At 37.7% G+C, this 10,914-nt stretch overlaps 1 long non-coding RNA gene across 1 annotated transcript in view; it reads right to left on the minus strand.

Moving 5' to 3' along the window:
* The window catches only part of LOC134658881 (uncharacterized), a 379,350-nt gene that overhangs the window by 76,474 nt on the left and 291,962 nt on the right, over window positions 1-10,914 (minus strand). The window lies entirely within an intron of this gene.

Consider the following 10,914-nt stretch of genomic DNA (forward strand, 5'->3'; position numbering starts at 1 on the left):
GGTCGAATTTATTTGTTGCCCACCATAATCCATACTCATAGCTGGGCAGAAGTCCGTTAATCCGTTAATCGTTAATTAACGAAGTTAAGTTTTCGAGTAACGGATTAACTTTTAAGTTAACTTTAAAAAACTGTTAACTTCCGTTAACCTTCCTTAAGTCCGTTAATCGTTAATACCTAAGTACCTACTCACACTAAGACCGCGCGCTGTCGCGCCGCGCCGATCACGTTCCGACTACTTTGCGTTAGGTTTGTATGCAGTGCAACTTTACATAGCGCGAATCGTACTACTGGCTAAGAGTCTGATATTGCTTACCCCGTGCGCCGTATTAATTTTGTTATTACGAGAGTATGACAGAGTCGATCGCGGCAACCTGAGCAGTTGCCATATAAGATACACGGCTGCGAGCGAGACAAATATAACAACCTCAGAGCATATAATACTATATCTTCCTTCCTATAATACTTCCTTCCTATATCTGTGATAACAACTTACTTACTATTCGAGACCGAGCGGTCACACGACACGACGATATAATTATTTCTACTAGTTTTATTTCCTATTGCGTATATTTACGATTTCGAGTTAGCGATTAACTTTAACTTTTCTTTTGGAAAGTAACATTTTAACGTTTAACGAAGTTAACTTTTTATTTAACGGATTGACGATTAACGAAGTTAACTTTTTGATTAACGGTGCCCAGCTCTGTCCATACTAAATCAACGGTGGGGAACAAAAAATATGTGAGACTGTGACAATTAGGACAAACAATAATAGCGCTTTCGCTGCTACTCCTACTGAAAGATACATAAGACTATCCCGTTCTGTCAGTTATCCCTACCACTCATGCCCAATCCAGTTTAATACTAGATTCATGCCCGAACATCACCTTAGGGACATAATAGTTATTACAGGGTCCTAAACAAGTTTTAACTAAGCGTCACTCCTAACTTTTACGATTTCACGGCCTATTTTACTATTGAAATCTAGAACCTCTTATCTTCCTACGATTTCCATAGTAACATACGACCTTTTTGAATTTAAAAGCTGCGATAGTCTTAGTGGTAAAACGGGCGTATATTAATAAGAAATTCGTGACGCTTAAGTCGTTTTATGAATAATGTAATAACCCAAAGTTTCTTAGTAGGAAAAAGGGCTTAGATTAGTATAAAGTCCTTGGCGCTTAAGTCGTTTTATAGATACTGTAATAAAGACAAGTTTGACAATAGAAGACGGTAATGAATGACTAACTTTGGTTGTTTCGTGAAATGTTTTATAGAAAATACTCGAGCGCTTTATGTGTGAGAAAGGTTAGCAATTATCATTTTGTATTGTCACGCGATATGTCTGTCTCTTTCCTGTTAAGAAGCGACTTTTGATGTACGAAGACACTGACGGCCCAATTCGAACGATGCTTATAAGATATCACACCGATACAATACTGATCTCTCAGTGTGAAAGTTTGTGGTTTGTGCTTGAAAGCATTGTTTGAATTGGCCCGTGAGTAGAGACAAATTTGGCATCTAATCACGGCCCAATTCTAGTACAAGATGAGTAATATTAACGGACGAACATATGCGAGGTCGTTTAGTACTACGAGGTAGGTAATGTCGGTAATTCATATAATATTCTGAATGTACAAGCTACGAACTCTACGAAGGGCGTAGCTTTTATACGCTACGAAGCCCGCATACCATTACTTAGTCCGGAGTTGCAGGATGGTTGTTTACTGACGTAGAAATGTACCGTATGGACGTAGAAATACCTAAATAGAGTTAAGAGCTTTTTTTATAGGTGACCTAGTACGTCTAAAAGCCCAGTTTCAGCTTCAGAACTTATTTACGGGTAGTATTGGCTTTCAATGAGCTTTCAAAAGTTCCAGCGTTTATTAAAGGGTAGCTTTGTGGAGTTTGTATGTGAAACTCGAGCTTTTACCTAATGCTCTAATTTTCAGTTTAGCTTTAGTAGTTGGAGAAATAAAACTGGTATTAAACCATCAATTTTGTGAAACTAGGACTAGGCATTAGGCATTAGGACTCAAATTTAAATAATACTGAGCGTCATAATTTTTTTGATGGTATTAGTACGTGAATTTGTATTTATAACATATAAGTATTGTAATTTATCCAATACACTTATTATTAACGAATAAATCCAGAATATTATACGAAAAATATGATACAATAGGTATCATAATGGAATCGAGAGCACATTATTAGGCCCTTTAGCATAATAAGGATTCCGACATTATTAAAGTATCGAAAATCCTAATCATTCCATGTAGCAAAATGAGAAATAGCTTTTTTCCCTTTTTTCTTAATCTTATAAAATATGAATATCTTGAAGTACTTGCAAATATGGGCTTTAAGATAGAAGCAGGTAGCGATTATCAAAGGGGCATTCCGCAAAAAGGATTTCCTTGCCGAGGACGCAGCTAGAACCTTTCTAGAGTCTGTTCGGAAAGAGAAGATTCCTGGAATGTATTAGGCCCCATACATTCCACAACTCTTCTCTTTCCGCACAGACTCTAGCCTGCAGACATCTCTATTAAATATATAGGTACCAGTGTGTTGGCCGAAACGTTAATGCAATTGAAAATGTTGGCCATTAACCATTATAAATTGAACCGTAAACTGTAATCGTCCGTTACGGTTTAAGGTTCAATTTATAATGGTTAATGGCCAACATTTTCAATTGCATTAACGTTACAGCCAACAACACTGATAGGCATACCGTTGATTTTAAAGCAATATTAAGGATGACTCACTCTAGAAAGACCGGCCTTCCGGCGCTTCGTTTTCTATGGAAAGCACCACGTGATGACCGATAAACCGTAACAGAAAATGACATGTCGGATGCCTCGGCCCGGGCCCGGCCCGGTCTAGGGTGAGTCATTCATCAAGCATTATTTTGCCAAATAAATAGGTATCAGCTTCTTAGCTTTATTGGAAAATAGTTTCACTTAGGTACCCGACACATTTCTGGAATGTCCGGAGCATGGACATAGGCTACAGAACAGTAAGTACCAATGAATAATTGTAAATATAAGGGCGGGGCCTTGACGGCGAAATCCGCTGCCTCCTGTGCCGTACTCCATCACAGAAGCCCATACTGCGGAGGCGTTTCATCAATCATGCGGCGACAACGTATAATCCATATGGCCACAAGTTGGCATACAAGTTGGCACGTGCAAAGAGATTGTACTACCTTTGACTTACACTATGACACTTACAGCCACAATGCAGTCGGCTGCAATGTCGCGCTGCATTACTGCAGCAATACTTAATGCTTGTGTATCTTGATTCCGAACGGTATCTTCAGTGGCGTATCGTGAGCGAAATCGCCCTGTGCCCAAAAGTGCCTCGCGCGAGGCCTTGAGCGACGGCCCACTAGCCTAGCTACGCCACTGGGCATCTTTAGTTCCATAGGGCAAACAATTTATAGTATTTTACAGTACATATGGTGCTACTTTCCCGAACTATAGTGCGGGAAAGAGCACTTTCCGTGCGTATGTCGAAAATTTAAAGTGCCATATGTTCTGTAAACCGTTGTACGATACACGTGCGAATAGGTAATTCGCAACTCGTGTCGATTTAAAACACTCCCTTCGGTCGTGTTTTAATTTATCGCCACTCGTTTCGGATTTCCTCTTATCTGTACTTGTATCGTAAATAACTATTTCTGTTCTCTGTGCGAAAAGCGTCAAATTTCGGCACGCTTCGCTAAACTTTACTGCCCTAAGTATGTAATATACTATAGGCACTATAGCGTAACTACAGCAACATATCCTGCACAGCACACTAGTGATGTGTAGGACATCAATTTAAAATGAGTTTGTATGAGTACCTCATTTTCTAAAATGAGGTGTTACAATGTCTTACTTCAAATGAGGTGAGGTACTAGCATATTTTCAGCATCGACTATTCCATTAATTCCAACAGCGACAATTTTTTTATGGAAGGTTTATGTATAATTTGTTAACCCGTGCGAAGCCGGGGCGGGTCGCTAGTTATTATATAGAAGTGACTAACTTACCACCTCAGATTAAAGTGATGCGCGCGAGTAAATGAGTAAAATGAATAGAGGAGTGAAGTAAGACATTTTTGCGGTACGAAGTACTGCGACAAATTAACAAAATGAGTGGTACAAATGAGGTGCCTCATGAGTGAGCGACTCAACACTACAGCACACTGACATTTAAAAAAATTCTATCTCTTACGAAGTGAAATTCCCGACCGACCGATATAGGTACATGTGATAGAAATTGCAAATTTTATAACTTAGGTACACTAAAATACCTAGACCATTCTAGGTGTCCTAGACTTCTTAGTAACCTGTTTTAATTAACTCTAGATGACTCTAGCCTAATTATCATGCAGGACGAGAAGTTATTTGTCACGCTAATTAAAGTGAAATACGGCCGCCATGTCACACGAGATAGCATTTAAATTTATAGTGACGTTAGTTGCTGAATATGTTAAAACAAATATGTTTTAAAAGGCACCTTCCAAATATAATTTAGTACAGTTAAGTGTAAAAATATGGGTAATAACTTACTCAAAAATATCCCCATAGTTCTTAACTCGCTGATAACTTAAGAGCCATGGGACAATTTTTTTGCCAAGATTATAATACCAAAATTAAATACCTAATCGAATCAAATCGTTTTTTACTAAGTACCTACATAAATTAATACACGGGTGTACTATTGTTTCCCAAAAAGTTTTAAGTCAAAATGTATTGTTTTCCCGCATTTTCGTTGGTCCTAAATAATTAATTTGATTCAGAAACGCGTCACTTTTCAGGATTGCCATAAAACAAACCTAACCTAACCCATCTATAGGATAACCTTACGAAAATCCTGAAAAGTTAACGGTTTCAGTGTATGACTGATGATAATATGACAAACAATACATTATAATATAACTTAAAACTTTATGGGAAACAAAGGGATCCCATTAATACACTTAACACATTTTAAGAGTTAAATACACAGTTGGAAACACGATAAAAACCCAACTTAAAATTATCCTACAAATAGAGCTGCAAAGAACGAACTAAAAATTTTAATAATATTTAAGCTAACAAAGCAAAACGGAAACGTTTCAGAATAAAGAAACGTACACTCTAAAGCGTAAGTGGAGATTACGGGAGACATTTCAAAACGCCATTTGCTAAAGCTGGCCAAAGAAACGTTTAGTTTACTTCCAGAACAACAAGGATATAAAAATGTAAATGCGAAAGAATATAAATTGTTACGCCAGATGACTTGTGGGCTTAATCAACCACCAATTGGGCCCCACAAAATCGATCCCGAGGTCGGTTGGCGGGATGACCTCGACGCCTTTGACAGGAACTGGTGGGAGACGGGACAAGACTTTTTGTAACTGCGTTTTTCGTGTTTTTATTTCCATGTGCAATAAAGTTTATACATATATACATAAATAAAGTGATAACTGGAGTTTACAAATAAGCACGATGGATTGCTAGGTGTTGACTAAGATTCAAGATCACGTTAAAGGATGTGTCACGTTAGACCGGCCCGCGGCCGGGCCGGGGCGTAAAAAGTATAAGTAAGTACTTACACTACTTATGTCTTCACAGATAAATCTAGGAAAGCTAGTGGTTGCGGGTTTTTAAACTGAAATAATATATAGAGTTAGACGAAGAAAAGTCTGCAACTATTTTGATAGCACAAGCAGTGCAAGGTGTTATTTTAAATGTCAAACATCTATGATGTATAAATAACACTTGCACTGCGTCTGCTATCAAAATCGTTGCAGACTTTTCTTGGTCTAACTCTAGAGATAGAATACTCTTTATCTGGGTAAAAGATATAGATTATAGGGCATACATAGATATTACATGGCAAAAATGATTACCTTATAATACAGCCTCCTTATAACATCGATCGTTAAAGGGTTAAAGAAAAACAGGTTGCAAACCGTTGCAAACGATGTCTTCCATAGAACTTTTTGGATTCTCTTGAGACCTACTTACAGAACAATTTTTCAAATTTATAATTTTGAAAGAAAAAGTATTAAAAACCGGATAATGTGAGTGTGAGTGTTTTCAAGTTAGTTTTATTGTGTATTTATATAATATGTACTAAAATCTAGTTTTTAAAGTTTCTAATAATAAACCTGTTATTGTTTTTGAAAACCGGTTGTAAGTATGAAAAATAAATAGAGAATTATCACAAAGGCAACGTCACAAAAATCGTTAAAATTAACTACTTAAACACTTTATTTCTTCTTGTATTTTTTATTTATTATAGTAGTCAAAGTTAAATCCACATATTAAAAGAAAACTGCATTCACGGCATTTCCACACAATCGCAATTTAACTCAGAGCTGACGAAACCAAGCAAAATAACAACGGGAAAGCCCGGATCAACATGGCGACATTTAAAAATTAAAGCATCATTCTTTTATACGCTGATTTGCAATTTTTACGCTTGCAACTCCATTTTAAAGTTTCGTCAACATATGCCACACTTATTTCCAACCTTATTCATATAACAATAAAGTAGAAAATGGTGCGTTTTGGTGCGACAAAGACCGTGATAGGACAATGCATCGTCAGACTGACTGACGTATTCGCTGGATTCTTTTTAAAAAGTTTAGCTGTCAGTGTGTTTTAGTTTACTTTAGAAGCTTAATTTGAATTTTTGGTGGAAAACATGCCGAACAAAGCGTCTGGGCACAGAATGAATACTAGTATGTACTAGGTACAGAAGTTTCACTCTCTAACAAAACGCGTCTATTACGACAAATATGACCGCTAGGTGGCGCAAGCGCGAGTAGCGTCCTTTCCGTAGCAGTGCGCAGCAACTACTATGGCTAGACACCAAAATCGGTGTGGGCCGCATGTACTTGTAGCGACGTGACGAAATCGCGGAGCGAGCCACGCCTGGTCTGGGGACTAGGGATGGGACAATGTGCCATTTTTAACAAGTTTTGATGTTGCTACTATACCTTAAGGATGACGCAGGCTAGACCGGGCCGGGCCCGGGCCAAGGCATCCGATATTTTCTATGACGGGTGATCGGTGATCACGTGGTGCTTCCATAAAAAACGAACCGCCGGAAGCTCCGGCCCGGCCCCGGCCTGGTCTAGCGTGAGTCATCTACACTTTGCTATGATGACGTGGAAACTGATTTGGGACTATATTCACTGCACTGTATCGTTCTATGTATCCAAGTAACATATGCTATTTAATTAAAATAAGCACTAAAGTTTTAGAACTTTAATAAACATTACAAATAACAGTTTACATTTAATATAAATTACTAAAAGACATAGACAGGAATATAAAACTAAAACTAACTACAATTAAAATAACTAAAACTAAAAATTCTATAAAAATTTGGTGCCCTCGGGAGGGTGCCCAATACGCAGGGAGCGTTCCCACACAGTTGAAAATTAAAAAAAAAACAATTTAACTTACCTACCTACTTATTTTTAATCGACTTCAAAGTAGGTTGTATGTTTTATTTTTAACGTTAGTTACCTCAGAACTCCGTCATGTTGCGATCTGAGTAATATTGTCACCAAATATTTACTTTTACTTACAATATCCTTACGTCCTGTTCTGCCCTCCTAGTGTAAAAAGCAGTTTTTCGACATTTTGCCGAAATTGACTTTTTGTGATATTCGTAATGTACAGATTGAGCTGCATCGACCACTCTGGCCCGTTTTCCGATATGTGCCTTAGTTTTCGAGAAAACAATCGAAAAATGGCCGTATTTGCACTAATTTTCCAACCGTTCCTAATCTAAAAAGCGGCTTTTTGACAAAACCAAGCTAAATCAACGTATTTGCAGCTATACGTTTTTTTACGCTCTGGTATGCGTGATATCTTATCCTCCATGTCTAGCCTTAGTAGGTACGTATAAGACAAAAACTAAGCAAAAAAGACGTAAAAGACGATTTTTTCTGTTTAAATGTCTTATACGTCTTTTAAGACTAGTATCAGTTCATTTTTTTACGTCACTAAAATAGTCTTTAAAAACGTATAACTGTTATACGTTCAAGTGCTGCTAACTATTAGTCAATAAAGCAGTATATGCTCCAACCGTTCATCATTCTTCCCGCGCCCCGAGAGACACGTTGGTCATCCTACTCATCCTAAATATCGTTGGGCGGACAGAGTGGAGGCAGATCACAGAACAAGTTAGAATGGCGATGCGAGCAGGGTACGTGTCGCCGCCGGTTTTGAGCAAACGCTCGCATGCTACTCGCCCGCGCTGACCGAAAACGAAGTAAACATGCCTTTTTACGCCACAATAACCTTCAGATTAAGAAGCCAGACATCAAATCTGTCTAAAGGAGGCGTATCCATTCACCAGGCACACAAGTTTTTACTACCGTTGCGCGAGTGTTAGTAAATGTGGAGAGGAACGAGCGGCGACACTGGTTCCGATACTAACTGCGCGCGATAGCCATTCTAACCTCTTTAATAATGTTCTGTGAGGCAGATCTCCGTGAGCTCGGCGTCGGCGAAAGATGGCGTGATACCGCTCTGGACCGAGCAAAGTAGCGTGCTCTTGTGTCGGAGGCCAAGACTCATTTTGGGTCATCGCGTCAGCCAAGTAAGTAAGTACATAATATACTACTACCTATGTATTATTAACCAAAGATTAATCGAAAGATTTTAAAAGCTTTAAATTATGCTCTAATGTGAGATAAAACTACACTACTTTAAACCCCGAAAACCTATAAACCGACTACTATGACACAAGGGAATAGTATGTTTCGAAACCCTGCAGCAAACTCTATATAGTTTTCAGAGTTTTTCATTGCATTACGAATTCAAATCTGAATATTCAGCGAGTTTGCTAAGTTGCTAACTGTATTTAGGAGATTGAGTTCATGTTTTATTAAATATTTAGAATTTCGTTGCTTTTCTAGTTTAGAAAAATCCATGTGCTAAAATGATGGTTAAAAACTATAAGATATCGACGAAAGTAATAAAAAAAACGGGTTGCACTCCGGGAGTGCCGGCAGAAGTGAAAACTCAATGACTAGTGCAAAATGTCTGTATAATTGAGGTTAACGCCATCTAGCGTTATTTCGTCGCATTACTTGAAACCCTAAGCACATCACTGTTAGCACTCGAGTTATATTAATACCAGTTAGAGGGAAACTCACTAGATGGCATTTAAATCAATAAAGAAAAACTCAATGACATTGTAACAGTTTTTCAATCAGGTCACGTGTCCGTCTTACGGTCACGTGATCTGTCGCGAGTTTAACATTTTTTCCCCACCTCAAAAAGTGCACAGCGCCGCTAAAGAAGAAAGAAGTTTTCACTTCAAAAGCGCAAAAGTAACTGAGATGAAGTTAGAGACATATGGCGTTATTCATAAACGGCTGCTAACTTAATCAGTTGATGATCGTCGTTTGTCCCTATCTGTCGTTATGCCATCTGATTAACGTAGGAGACGTTTATGAATAACGCCGATACAGAATGATACAGAGCGAATAAATTGGTCACAAGAACTCAGCGCAAAAAAAAAACACCTAGTATACAATACAATACAATACTCTTTATTGCAGACCTCACATACACGTAGTTTACAATAAATGTACAATAACACAAACAAAAATAATAGAGGCAACAACAGGCGGTCTTATCGCTTAAGAGCGATCTCTTCCAGACAACCTTTGAGTATCGGAAGAAAAAGAATTAGCATATACGGTAGGTGGCGCAAAGAAAAAATATGAAAAGTCGAATTGAATATAAGAATATAACCAAACAACACAAAACATTAATATAGATAAACATACTTAAATACTTGGAGGATATAATCAAACGGAGACGCCATGTCTGTAATTTTCTGTACAAAACAGTCTGCCGATTTTTGCGGGGGAGGGGAACGTCAAATGTATGCGTAACGTAAAAATAGCCATGTCAGATAAACGTCAGTCCATACATTGTGTATGACCGTTGGCCGCCTATTTTCGACAGAGGGGAAAGCCTGTTAATGGCTACTCCGTTTAGTTGTATCCTCCAAGCTTAAATACGTATAACCATAAACATACATAGACATAAATACATACATAAAAAGTATATATTAAACAAAAAAAACAAGAGTGTCAATTATTATAAAAATAAAAACGAAAGTAGGGAAAGATAGTATTCCTTAAGGTTTGATTTGAATAGATTGAGAACGTCTTAACTCAACAGGGAGAGAGTTCCATAGTCAAATGGCCTGAAAAGTAAATGAGCAATTATAAAAATTGGAAGAGGAGGAGGAGGATGGCACAGATAGGAGCAAATTTTGATAAATGTCATATTGAGTGACTTTTACTATAGACCGCCCATTACTTTTATCAGAAATTAACATTTAACTATAACTTACGCAAAGTCACAAATCACAAAACAAGCTTGTCAAACTCAAACAAATTGCTCACCAAACTGTCCGTCCCCAAAAACCTTAGGGTAAAACACCCAACCGTCGTCCCATAAATCTTTTGATGCCGAGATCAAAATGAACAGTTATCTGTTATCTCACAAGATCTCTGGAGTCGGAAGACAAATAGCGGCCGCACTCGTCGGCTTGATTTGTGTTCTTCTGTTTATTATATATTGGGTTGCGCTATAGATACATTCACCCTATATGCAGTGGATATATTGCGAATTATATTTGCTGCTATTTTCTTGTTTTACGCAAGAAATAATTAATTGTTTTTTTATCACGTTTGATTTGTGTTTTTTCTGTTTATTATAAATGGGTTGTATTGCGCTTTATCCTATAGTCACGAGTCACGACCTGATTCGAATTTTAAGATACGTCAAATATTAGGTCTAGATACGATATGGATCGGATATGTCAGCGTAAGTAAATAAGTGACGTTTTTGTTGGAAGAAACTTTTGACCTACGGCCCAATTCGAACTTTAAGATACGT

The sequence above is a fragment of the Cydia amplana genome, chromosome 23, assembly GCF_948474715.1.
Source record: "Cydia amplana chromosome 23, ilCydAmpl1.1, whole genome shotgun sequence".
Lineage (NCBI taxonomy): Eukaryota > Metazoa > Arthropoda > Insecta > Lepidoptera > Tortricidae > Cydia > Cydia amplana.